Source organism: Lithobates pipiens, unplaced genomic scaffold (genome assembly GCF_037356315.1).
Source record: "Lithobates pipiens isolate NorthernLeopardFrog02 unplaced genomic scaffold, aLitPip1_a1.2 Scaffold_25, whole genome shotgun sequence".
NCBI lineage: Eukaryota > Metazoa > Chordata > Amphibia > Anura > Ranidae > Lithobates > Lithobates pipiens.
This window is the reverse complement of record NW_027507787.1, coordinates 126,194,779-126,208,746: the sequence shown is the minus strand read 5'-3', so window position 1 is coordinate 126,208,746 and position 13,968 is coordinate 126,194,779. Positions and strand designations below refer to the sequence as shown.

The following is a 13,968-nucleotide window of genomic DNA, read 5'->3' as shown; positions in this document are numbered from 1 at the left end:
CAAGCGGCTGATGTTTTGGCCACGCGAGATACACTTGAGACATATGTTGCGATTGTTACGATTGTTGGGTTGATACAGATGTATTCTGCTGTGTAGGCACACAGACAACACCCAGTCACCCACTAACTCCTGCAGATTGCAGATGGCTCAATTAGAGAACAGCAATAAAGGGTATATACAGGTGTATTCTGCGGTGCAGGCACACAGAAAACACCCAGTCACCCACTAACTCCTGCAGATGGCTCAATTAGAGAACAGCAATAAAGGGTAGATACAGGTGTATTCTGTGGTGCAGGCACACAGACAACACCCAGTCACCCACTAACTCTTGCAGATGGCTCAATTAGAGAACACTCAGAACAGCAATGAAGGGTAGATACAGATGTATTGTGCGGTGAAGGCACACAGACAACATCCACTAACTCCTGCAGACGCCGGAACACTACACAAGGCAGCCGCTCTGGCGGGCTTATACAGTGTGGGGCGTGTACTACACAGCCTGAGCTATAATTGGCCAGACAACACCCAGTCACCCACTAACTCCTGCAGATGGTTCAATTAGAGAACAGCAATGAAGGGTAGATACAGGTGTATTCTGCGGTGCAGGCACACAGACAACACCCAGTCACCCACTAACTCCTGCAGATGGCAGATGGCTCAATTAGAGAACAGCAATAAAGGGTAGATACAGGTGTATTCTGCGGTGCAGGCACACAGACAACACCCAGTCACCCACTAACTCCTGCAGATGGCTCAATTAGAGAGCAGCAATGAAGAGTAGATACAGGTATATTCTGCAGTGCAGGCACACAGACAACATCCAGTCACCCACTAACTCCTGCAGATGGCTCAATTAGAGAACACTCAGAACAGCAATGAAGGGTAGATACAGATGTATTGTGTGGTGAAGGCACACAGACAACATCCACTAACTGCTGCAGATGCCGGAACACTACACAAGGCAGCCGCTCTGGCGGCCTTATATAGTGTGGGGCGTGTACTACACAGCCTGAGCTATAATTGGTCACAGGCATCCTGCCTGTGGCCAATCATGGCTCTGCTCACTGCCGGTGCTGTGATTGGCCAAGCATGCGGGGTCACAGTGCAGGCTTGGCCAATCATGAGCCAGCAATGCACTGCGATGGCGCAGTGCATGGTGGGCCCTGAGCGCCACGCAAATTTGGCACGAACGGCCCACAGAGTTCTGGCTTCGTCGAACGGGCGAACAGCCGGCGTTCGAGTTGAACGTATGTTCGACGCGAACACCAAGCTCATCCCTAATGCAGAGAGCTGAAACTTCGAGTTACCAAGAGACGGCCTAGCAACCTTAAGGATTTAGAGAAGATCTGTAAAGAAGAGTGGACTAAAATCCCTCCTGAGATTTCTGAAAACCTGGTAACCAACTTCAAGAAATGTCTTACCTCTGTACTTGCCAACAAGGGTTTCTCCACCAAGCACCAAGTCATATTTTGCTTGGGGATCAAATACTTATATTACTCACTGAACTGAACATTTGTATCATGTGTTCTCTGGATTTCTGTTTGATATTCTGTCTCTATCATTTAAAATACACCCGTGATAAAAATTATAGACCAACAGGCAGGGGGGACCAACGGGAACATTTTGTGTAAGGTGTGGAGGTCCGTATACCATATGGAGATAATCTTAAAGTTTTTTTCTTGCATGTAACAAGATATGGAGGATTTATGCATGAAAGGAACACCAGTCAATCATGGTCAGCTTTTTCCCTGGTTCCACCGACCACCTCCTGGTGTATGGGGGAAGTTGATCATGTAGTAATGCATGTAATAATTTATAATTTATAGATGGAAAACAGTAGGTGCCTGGGTGTTTGAGAGAAAGCATAGCTTTTCGTTTCCTGTCAGGGGATTGTGAGTTTGGGATGAAGAGAATGAAGCAGAACAAAAAGGTGGACAGGTGGAGCACAGTATGCCAATTACCCTAGCCATCCGGCACAATGGGCGCACCTGAGCTGGGGTGTATGAAATACCTAATATAAAATGAATACAATCAGCACATAGAGAAATATAAAAACCAGGTAGAACTACAGCTGAACACAGGGTCAGTCTGCTGGGACTGTTAGTCCATCTTCTATCCACTGTTTTGCTTAGAAATCCTATGGACTTTTTTATTACATTTGTGGTGTTCTATTTAACCCTGACATGCGCTGTACTCTGTATATTAAATGTATGAAAGACCTAGCCACTTGTCAGGTAGAGCATAAGAATGGACCTACCATGGATTATTGAATAGTGAGGTGAGTGGGGAAGTGTCAGTGGATAGGAGGGAGGACATCCCCTTTTTATACCACAATTGTAGGGCAGCGGTGGTTAGGGGAAAGGAAGAGGATAAACTATGTCGTTTTCGGCTATGGCCCCAAAGAAGTAGATCTGATGTGGATAGGTCCTGTTCAACCACAGTGGAGGCCTTAGTGAAAGGACGAGGGAACCATTCCAATATCTGAGCTAGCAGGCGACGCCTTGTTATAAAGTTCAAAGTCAGGTAATCCCACACCTCCTTGAAGCTTTGGGTAAGTGAGTAACATGTAGTGGATACGGGATAGGCCTTGGTGCCAGACTAAACAGATAGACAGGGATCTCAGGGAGCTACAAAAATGTTTAGGAACATTCATAGGAACCGTCTGAAATAAATAAAGCAGTTTAGAAAGAGTATCCATTTTGAGCATATTTATGTGGCCAAACCATAGTAGGGGAGATGAGACCCAGGTGTCTAAATCCTTCCTAATGCGGTCTAGTAAAGGGACATAATTCAAGGCATAAATGTCTGATATGTTTGAAGGAATCATTATCCCCAAATAAGAGATACATTTAGTACCCCATTGAAATAAGAAATTGGACCGTCGTTGGGCAAGAGTAGCTGGAGGTAAGTAGATGTTGAGAGCCTCCGTCTTGGACATACTTTCATTTGAAGTTGCTGTGTTTGCCAAAACAACGGAATGCCTGCATTAAGGAAGGTAGTGACGTGTGGGGTTGTTGGATATAAACCCTTGAGGTCATCTACATAAAAGGGACAGTTTATTGTGTAGAGAAGGCTCCTGAATACCCACAATAGAGTAATTTTGTCTGATAGCCTTGGCCAGATGTTTTATCACCAGACCGAAAAGTAAACCCTGTCAGGTTCCATTATATATATTAAATGGTGCAGAGGAGAAGCCATTGACCAGAACAGATGCTGAGGGCCGGGAGTATGACATTGGTTTAGGTGATACCTTTATTACTAAAGCAATCTTCTCCAAGTAAAGACGCAGGAACCACCAGTTCACCTGGTCGAATGCCTTCTGGTGTTATCCCGTGCCTCTCATTCGGGCTCAAAGCCCACCTTGTCTTTATGTATAACTGCAGGTAATAGGGGGATAATCTGTTGGCCAGAACTTTTGCAAATATTTGAACGTCTAAATTAAGGCAGGAAATTGGGTGGTAGCTACAACGGTAACACCCCTATAATTAGAGATGGCCTTGTGGTTTGCCCGGTGGTCGAGCGAACTTTACTCGCTCGCGATTCGCCAAACCGGCGGACTTCTGGTGCTGTTCGTGGCAGACATATTCGTTTACATTGTGAAGAACTTTGACCCATGACACATCCATCATGGGGTACAGGACAGCCAATTGAGACATTTCAGCACATGGACATACCCCCACCTTTTAAATAGACCTGATCTGGCGGCCATTTTACATTCTGTCTTTTGTCAGTGTAGGGAAAGGACACTGTGTGGAACAGGGACAGTCAGTCTAATCACTAGCTATTACTATTAGGTCCACAAAAGTCCTTTTAAGGACTGGTATAGGCGTACAGTATATAGGGTTGTAATACACTTATAATATATTTTCTTTCAAATATAGAAAGCATATTATAGTGCACTGCAGTTCTGACCGATTCTGCAGCTGTCTTTTCTCAGTGTAGGGAGGGACAGTTTGGTGTTTGGAGCAGGGACAGTCTGCAATTCACTAGCTACTAGCTAGCTACTATTAGGTCCACAAAGGTCCTTTTAAGGACTGGTATAGGTGTACTAATTGGTGTGCAGTATATAGGGGTGTAATACACATATAAAATACTTTCAAATAAAGCATAGTATAGTGCATTTCCACTGTGCAGCATTGTGACTGCCGAGTGGTTCTGCAGTGATACTACAAAGAGTGACAAACGCAATTAGAAAAAAAGTATTATAACTGGTGTGATAGACCAGTGGCCCCCCAAAACAACAGATTGAAGCGGGGTGTTATATACCTTCTTCCACATATACTGCACTTCTCTAGAGACTTTTGCCACAGGGTCATTTAAAAAATGACAAGCAGAGGAAGAGGCAGGCCCTTCCGCAGGGGTGGTAGGGGTAGGGCAGGAGCAACAGGCTTGAGCCAAAGTGGCAAATTGCAGAAGGTGCGTTCGATTACGTCAAAGGATGAACCAAACTTGGTTGAGTGGCTCACTTAGCCTTACTCTTCTGCACCCTCCTGATCCTCTAGATCTGCACCCTCTTCACTCTCTGCTGTGTGCACCCCCAAAGACACTACCACCAACACCACCATATACCCTCCGCTTGAGTCACAGGAATTATTTTCCGATCCATCACATGACATTGCCGATGCACAACCATTCTTGGCATTGGATCAGGAAGAGGAGGTAGCAACAACTGCCACTCAGAAGTCTGACAGTACCCAGATCAGCCCAAAGAGGTTGGTCCCCGGTGTTGCTGCCTACTCCGAGATCTCTAATTATAGCTGTGGGGAAGGTGACGTCGATGACGACGTGTCTAGTGATGTCACGTGGGTGCCCACAAGAGAGGAAGAGAGTTCAGAGGGAGATATGTACCAGCAGATAGGGAGGAGAAGCAGGCGGAACTTACATTGCACAGGAGGGACAAACCAGACTGATAATGTATCAGGAGTGAGGCATCAACCATGTACGGTCACATCTGGTGCTCCCAGGAATCCGGCACATGGCTCTACAGTGTGGGCTTTTTTTAACATGTCCGCTGCTGACAATAGTGTTGCCATCTGCAGCCTTTGCAGTCAACGCATAAGTCGCGGTAAGCCCAACACTCACCTAGGGATGACCGTCTTAAGAAGGCACATGAGCTGCCGTCACCGAGCCCAGTGGGAGCAATGGAACCCAGAAAGCCACACTCCAGGCTCTCACCGTCCAGCCTCTTCTACTTCTTCTCCTCTCTCCTCAGAATTGTCCTCTACTCCACCTTCCATCATGCCGTCCTCATGTTTTTCTGGAAAAAGGCAGGCTTCCGTGGGCCAAATGTTCGAGCGTAAAAAAAATGATGATGCCGGATGACCCTCTTGCCCAACGGTTGACCGCTGGCTTGTCAGAACTGTTAGCCTGCCAACTACTGCCATATAAAGTGGTGGACTTGGAGGCCTTTCGAAAATTTGTGGCCATTGGAACACCACAATGGAAGGTCCCAGGAAGGAAGTATTTCTCACAGAAGGGCATCCCAGAACTATATAGCCATGTTCAGCGGTAAGTGAATGTATCTCTGGCACACAATGTCAGTGCCAAGATAAATCTGACCACAGACACGTGGTCTAGCAAGCACAGGCAGGTAAGGTATATAACTTTTACTGCCCACTGGGTGAACCTTCTGATGGCCATCAAGCATGTAACCCATGGCACCCGTGTAGATTTGGTTTTACCGTCACAGATTGCATGCAGGCCTGGCTCTTCTTCTCCTCCTCCTACTCCATCCTCCCTCTCCTCCTCGGCTGACTACTCCTTTTCCGCTGCTAGCGTCTCTTCCACTGCGCTGCCCAAGATCCCCAGAACATATTCGACATACCAGGTGAGACGTTGCCATCCTGTGCTGCGTCTGTTGTGCCTGGAAGCAAAGAGCCACACTGGCCCTGCACTCCTTTCAGCTTTGCGTTCACAGGCAGATCAGTGGCTAACACCGCTCAATTTGACAGTTGGTAAAGTGGTGTGTGACAACGGTGCCAATCTGCTTAGTGCATTGAAACAGGGCAAAATTACACAGTGCCATGCATGGCACATGTCTTAAACTTGGTCGTGCAGCGATTCGTTGTCAAATACCCTGGGGTCCAGGACATCTTGCGGCAGGCAAGGAAAATCTCGCCCCATTTCAGAAGATCTTACACGGCCATGGCTCGCCTTGCTGACATTCAGCAGTGACACAATCTGTCGGTCAGACGTCTTATTTGCAATTGCCCGACGTGATAGAACTCAACCTTCTATATGCTTGATAGGCTGCTCCAGCATAAACGTGCAGTTAACGACTACCAGTACGAACTCTGCGGCAGAACAGGTTCTGGGGGCTTGGTTTTTTCACCACGCCAGTGGCTGCTTACGTGCTGTGCATACAGACTTCTGTGGCCATTTTATGAGATCACCAAACTGGTCAGTCGCAGCCATGGCGCCATCAGTGACATGGTAACTTATGCCTTCTTTATGGAGCGTGCATTGCGTCATGTCATTGATCAAGCCATGGAGGAGCAGGAGCAGGAAGATGAGGAAGTCGCAATGCTGGATGAATTCCCAGGGGGGCTACAACAGGAGTCTGAAGAGGAGTCAGAGGAGGATGGTGCCGGGGCGGATGAGGAGGAGCAAGAAGAGCATGCTTTAAACCTTTCTGGGATCCCTGTTGTTGTGATAGAAGAACGAGGAGGACAACAATTATCCTGGATGATAAGCAGGAGCCAGGCCACCACACCGCTTCCAGTTTAGTGCAAATGGGGGCCTTCATACTCCAGTGTTTTAACAGGAACCCCGTATAAAAAGCATAAAGGTCAAGGACCAGTACTGGGTGGCAACGTACTTAGACCCCCGGTACAAACATAAAATGGTGGAAATGTTACCACCATTACAGAGGGCTGTCAGAATGGAGCACTTACAGGACTTGCTTAGAGAAATGCTGCATTCTACTTTTGCGTGCGCTGGCAGAGGAATTTCCAATCCCAGAGAAAGAGTTGCGGGTACCAATCCAACAGCGCCTGCAAAAAGAGGGCGGTTTGCAGATGTGTTGGTCACTTCTGATATGAGATCATTCTTTCAGCCGACCCATCGATAGGTGTCATCCGGATCCAGCATCAGGGAACGCCTAGACCGACAGGTGTCCGACTACATTGGGTTAACGGCCGATGTGGACGCTCTGAGAAGTGATGAACCCCTGGACTACTGGGCGGGCAGGCTTGACCTCTGGCCAGAGCTTGCACAATTTGCAATGGAACTGTTGGCTTGCCCCTCATCCAGTGTCCTGTCCGAAAGGATGTTCAGCACAGCAGGGGGGATCGTGACAGATAAGCTTACTCGCCTAGCTCACGACAGTGTTGACTACCTCACATTTATAAAAATTAATGAGGCATGGATCTCGGAGGAATTCAACACATGTGACCAGTAGACCATGTATATGCATAACTCTATAAACAATTTATATAATGTAGCACACGGACCTTTTTTTCTACCTCTGGCTCACTTCCTTGTACAAAAAAAGCACACCGTACTATATGCACGTACCCTCCTGTTTGAAGAGGTTGAGCGGTGTCATATATTTGGGTCCCGCAGCGAGTTGCTGGTATCAGTGCTGGTGTCAGTGCTCTCTCTCTATCATGGTTCTGGTGTGGTGTCAGTGCCCCCTATCTTGGTGCTGGTGTCAGTGCTCTCTATCACGGTGCTGGTGTCAGTGCTCTCTATCTCGGTGCTGGTGTGGTGTCAGTGCTCTCTATCACGGTGCTGGTGTCAGTGCTCTCTCTCTATCACGGTGCTGGTGTCAGTGCTCTCTCTCTATCTCGGTGCTGGTGTCAGTGCTCTCTAGCACGGTGCTGGTGTCAGTGCTCTCTAGCACGGTGCTGGTGTCAGTGCTCTCTAGCACGGTGCTGGTGTCAGTGCTCAGTCTCTATTGCGGTGCACCCCCTTCATAGCCTGGCCTGACCTTGCCTCTCCTCCATGGCCTTCATGTTGCTCCTGAATTGTCAAAATTTCACAGATAAAAAAAGAATGCTTGTCGTTGTTGATCCCATATTCACTTAATACTTCTGTTATGTCAGTGTCCATGTTGTAAGACTATGTGGGCACAGCTAGTAAGTATTTTGTGGCTGAAAATATGGCCTGGAGGTTTTTAAGGTTTGCCTGGCTTTAAAGTGAATGGGGTCCGCTACGAACCTTGCTGTTTGTGCACGTTCGCGGATCACGTTCGTGAAACGTCCCGTCGGAAATTCGTCCATCACTACCTATAATGTTTGTTTTGCTGTCTGTGCCCTTGTTCAGAAGATTTCATCACTTTCTCTCTCTGCGACAACTGGATTTTGAAAAATTTGGGTTGTTGTGGAAACAAGGATTGGTGATAAAGCTTCAGTGGAGACACCTTTTTCCCATAACTAGACTTGTGCACAACGGAAAATTTTGTTTAGTTTCGGTTCATTGTCATTCGTAAAATACACAATTTCGTTCTGTTATATCCGTTATGTTACGTTAATACATTTTCGGATAATTCGTTATTATTCGTAGAGTGTCGAATTCATTCGCTCGCATTAGTTGACATTCGCTATTTATGTATGTATAGACATTCGTGATAATGATTCGTAGTTTGGAAAGTCGTTTATTTATTGAATCTTTTAACACACACAATGACAACGTCTCTTCTCCTCGGCTCAAATACAATACAACACCCTTCTCACTCAGTTCTCAGGAATGCACTTTGCCAGTAATCTATCCTCCAGCACAAAATGAATTAGCTGATTGGACTATAAGATTTACTTTGAGCTGACCTTTTGTTTCATTAGATCTTTAAAGAATTACCGAATCATGACGAATTCATTCGAATTCATTCGTTAGATTTCTTTCGTATTCGTTGTTATTTGTTTTTTTTTTATTCGGACATTCGGATGCATCCGAATGTCCGAAAGATGCAAAATTCGGCCGAATTTCGATTCGTTACGAAACGAATTGCACAAGCCTAATTATAACTCTAAAGCCCCATACACACTATCAGATTATCTGCTGAGTTTTTCCTTCAGATTTACCAAAACCATATAATATGAGGACAAACCCTAGGAGTTTCAATGTGTATGCAATCAGGCAGGCCCTTCTACTACATGGTTTTGGTAAATCTGAAAGAAAAACTCAGCAGATAATCTGATAGTGTGTATGGGGCTTTACAGGAATAAATTCCCCTTCCTAGGGGTAGATTTACTCTCACTTTCTGTTGTCTCCCACTGTTTGTAAGTATGAGTCATACGTAAATGGGATTTATGTAACTCCGAGACTGCCTATATGTGGTCCATAATTTGTGTATTTTCTATGGGTTGAATTGGATGGCCTTGTGTCTTTTTTTCAACCAGACTAACTATGTATACAGTACACTCTGTATATTTATTTCATTATTGCTACATTCAACCAGCAGGTCAGGAGCACAAGGCTACTACTCCAGGATTTCATAAGCTTGTTTTGTCGCTATGCTATGAATACTGTTACTCTGTTGTGAAGAGACTGGAGTAGGAGGGTGCTACACTATACAATGCATCAAATGAGAGTCACACATTCTTCCCTTCTATTTCTTCCTTGATAGAAGGCATTTTAATCTCTCAAAACACATCCATTTGATATATTAATTTTATGTCTGCAGAAGACCACAGGCAGTACTTGGCTTTCCTATAAAAAAAAATAAAAATCAAGCTCTGAAAGCTATCTGCAGTCTTGTAAAAAAGAAAAAACACACATTGAAAAATTAATGCAAGCTAATATAAATGATTTGGTCTACTGGTATATCTGTATTAATCTAAATAAATATGTATTATTGTTCCATAATGGTATACCGTGCATTTGGAAAGTATTCACAGTGCTTCACTTTTTTCACAATTTGTTATGTTACAGCCTTATTCCAAAATAGATTAAATTATTTTCCTCAAAATTCTACAAATAATACCCCATAATTACAACGTGAAAGAAGTTTTTTGAAATCTTTGCAAATTTATTCAAAATAAAAAAAATCTAATTCACATATTCAGTTGATTGAACATGATTCGGAAAGGCACACAGCTGTCTATATAAGGTCCCACAGTTACCAGTGCATGTCAGAACACAAACCAAGCCATGAAGTTTGCAGACCTCCGAGACAGGATTGTATCAAAGCAAAGATCTGGGAAAGAGTACAGAAAAATTTCTGCAGCATTGAAGGTGCCAATGAGCACAGTGGCCTCCATCATCCGTAAATGGAAGAATTGAAGTGCTGTGAATACTTTATGGATGCACTGTATGTGGTAATACACATGATGTCCAAATGTTTGCTCTGGATCAGTAACAACTAAGTAATTAGGTAAGGATAAGGATAAATTACATTCAAAGTCATCAAAAATGGCAGATCCAATATTTATTTTCCTTTAAGGTGGTTTTAAAGGTAAACTAACACAATTTTGTAATTTATAGCTATTAAAGATTACTTCTTTGTTTTCGATCTACAACTGAACTCATTTTCTAAAATGTGTGATAAACTATTGCTTTTCCCAGAAGTCTTCTCTCAGATAGAAGTCCAATATCAAATGGATATGCACAAAAAAAGCTTAATTTTGGTTAGCTAATCAATAAGGCTCATCCACTTCTAAAGGGATTTATAAACTGAACTTTTACTTATTACAGTACTAAGATTGCACCACTGATTTTAATGAATTCTGGCTCTCCTATTCAGGGGCGTACCTGGAGCATTTGGCACCCGGGGCGGATCCTATATCTGGCACCCCCCCCCATTAAAATTTAAAAAATGCCCCACTGTGCCCCCTGCATCCTTCAATTTCTCTTTGTCACTACTGCGTACCCTCTCTCCACAACTGCACCTCTGGATCCCTTTACATTACACAGCACCCTGCACCTCTGGGCCCCTTTACATTACACAACACCCTGCAGCTCTGGGACCCTTTAGATTACATAGCACCCTGCCCTTCTGGACCCCTTTACATTACATAGCACCCTGAACCTCTGGACCCCTTTACATTACACAGCACCCTGCACGTTGGGACCCCTTTACATTACATAGCACCCTGCCCTCCTGGACCTCTTTACATTACATAGCACCCTGAACCTCTGGACCCCTTTACATTACACAGCACCCTGCATCTCTGGACCCCTTTACATTACACAACACCCTGCAGCTCTGGACCCCTTTACATTACACATCATCCTGTAGCTCTGGACCCCTTTACATTACACAGCACCCTGCACCTCTGGACCCCTTTGCATTACACAACACCCTGCCCCTCTGGACCCCTTTACATTACACAAGACCCTGTACCTCTGGACCCCTTTACATTACACAACACCCTGCCCCTCTGGACCCCTTTACATTACACAAGACCCTGCATCTCTTGACCCCTTTACATTACACAGCCCCCTGCGCCTCTTGGCCCCTTTACATTACACAACACCCTCATCCTCTGGACCCCTTTGCATTACACAACACCCTGCCCCTCTGGACCCCTTTACATTACACAAGACCCTGTACCTCTGGACCCCTTTACATTACACAGCACCCTGTTCCTCTGGACCCCTTTACATTACACAAGACCCTGCCCCTCTGGACCCCTTTACATTACACAAGACCCTGTACCTCTGGACCCCTTTACATTACACAACACCCTGGCCCTCTGGACCCCTTTACATTACACAAGACCCTGCATCTCTTGACCCCTTTACATTACACAGCCCCGTGCGCCTCTTGGCCCCTTTACATTACACAACACCCTGATCCTCTGGACCCCTTTACGTTACACAGCACCCTGCAGCTCTGGACCCCCTGCATGTTACACAGACCCCCCCTTCAGTGCAGTCCCCCCATTCAGTGTAGCCCCCCTCTTCAGTGTAGCCCCCATTCAGTGCAGCCCCCCTCTTCAGTGTAGCCCCCATTCAGTGCAGCCCCCCCCCCCGTTCAGTGCAGGCCCCCTTGGTTTAGTGCAGGCCCCCCTTGTTCAGTGCAGACCCCCGTTCAGTGCAGCCCCCCCGTTCAGTGCAGCCCCCCGTTCAGTGCAGCCCCCCCCATTCAGTGCAGCCCCCCCCCATTCAGTGCAGCCCCCCCATTGAGTGCAGCCCCCCCATTGAGTGTAGCCCCCCCTTCAGTGTATCCCCCATTCAGTGCAACCCCCCCGTTCAGTGCAGCCCCCCCCCGTTCAGTGCAGCCCCCTCCCGTTCAGTGCAGCCCCCTCCCGTTCAGTGCAGCCCCCCCGTTCAGTGCAGCCCCCCCCCGTTCAGTGCAGCCCCCCCCATTCAGTGCAGCCCCCCCCGTTCAGTGCAGCCCCCCCCCCCCCCCCCGTTCACTGCAGCCCCCCCCGTTCACTGCAGCCCCCCCCGTTCACTGCAGCCCCCCCCCCGTTCAGTTCCTCAGATCAGCGCGGCGGCACATGCTCAGCACTGGGTGGGGATCTGAGTCAGTAGATCCCCTCCCCCTGTTTACACATAAACAGAGAGGAGGGGGAGGCGGCTGCTCGGCTGTGCCTGCCTGTGTGACATCCGTGATCACACAGACAGACAGCCCGTGGCCATGAGAGGAGGGGATGGAAGGAGCACCGCTGTCACCCTGCACCCCCCGCACACCCCCTCCCCCTTGCATCACAACTCGATAGATAAGCTTGGCAAGCTCTCCTCTCCCTGCGTGCGCCTGTCACTGTGCTATCCCGCAGCGCTGCCACCGCTATAATCGCGGAGGGGGGTGCCGGCCTGACACCCCCCCAGTGTGTAGTACCCGGGGCGGCCCGCACCCCCCGCCCCCTACTTAGTACGCCTCTGCTCCTATTCATAAATCAGTTTGAAAAAAGTCACAGTGAAACAAACAGCAATTTCTCCAGAACATAAAAGTATAATACTGCAAAAGAATAACTACAATCTTATCAATGCTCATCGTTTGTCTGAAAAACAAAAGTGGAGTTAAACGTTACGTTTATGGTCTTCTTAGATTGTAAGCGCTAATGAGCAGGGCCCTCTAATTCCTTCTGGATTGAATTGTATTGTAACTGCACTGTCTGCCCTCATGTTGTAAAACGCTGCACAACCTGTTGGCGCTTTATAAATCCTGTATTACAATAATAATAATGGTCAAAAAGTAAACTCACAACTACTTCATCTAAATGTATAAAACTTTGCATACACCATTCAGATAGCATCAAGCTGGAGTCCCAGTCAAGGAACAAATTACATGTAAGGTACATAAGAGCCTTTGTGTTTAGGACTATGTACTATAATAACAAAAAGGGGAAAAACTGACAGAGGTTTAGTATAACAATGGGGAGATTTACTAAAACTGGTGCACACAAAATCTGACATAGCTGTCCACATTAACCAATCAACTTCTAGGTTTTAGCCCTTGTTCACACTGACGCAGCTTCAAAGTCATGCACTTTGAATCCGACATCCCTGCTCAACTTTATCGCACCTTGCATACGACTTCTTTAACAGACGTCAATGCAAGAATTTTTTTCTAAGTTGGAGTGACTTGAGTCACGCTGATTGGAACGGTTACATTGCCGTTAATGGGGCGCGACTTGTCATGTGACGTTGAACATCCAAGTCACATGACAAGTCATGGCAGTGTGAACCGGGGGCTAATTGTCAAAGACTTATTGAACAAGCTGAAGTTAGAAGCTGATTGGTTACTATACACAGTTGCACCACATTCTGTGTGCACCAGTTTTAGTAATCTCCTCCCTATGTTTGTGCTTTCCTGCACTATTTGACATTCAAGGAGTTAAACTCCACACCAAAGCTATTTATCCAATGTCCAATGTGTTACTATAGTTACCTGTGCCATGTCTGTGGTTATAACTTGTTTGGCTCTATTTATAGTTCTCCATCAGTGATTGTACCCAGAAAAAGCTACTTCATAGCTTGCATTTATCACAGTAATTCTAGACAGTAGGCAGTTTCAACCTTGGCTGTATTATAAGTAGGCACAGAATCTACTTGTTAGAACCTGGCAACATTTATTTTGAT

At 46.2% G+C, this 13,968-nt stretch overlaps 2 protein-coding genes across 5 annotated transcripts in view; one reads left to right on the top strand and one right to left on the bottom strand.

Moving 5' to 3' along the window:
* The window catches only part of RASSF4 (Ras association domain family member 4), an 855,531-nt gene that overhangs the window by 266,329 nt on the left and 575,234 nt on the right, over positions 1-13,968 (bottom strand). The gene's annotated exons all lie outside the window — the stretch shown is intronic.
* The window catches only part of DEPP1 (DEPP autophagy regulator 1), a 7,712-nt gene continuing 7,689 nt past the window's right edge, over positions 13,946-13,968 (top strand). The window contains exon 1 of the mRNA XM_077454839.1: positions 13,946-13,968. This exon is cut by the window's right edge and continues 457 nt beyond it. The gene's annotated coding sequence lies outside the window, so the exon portion shown is untranslated.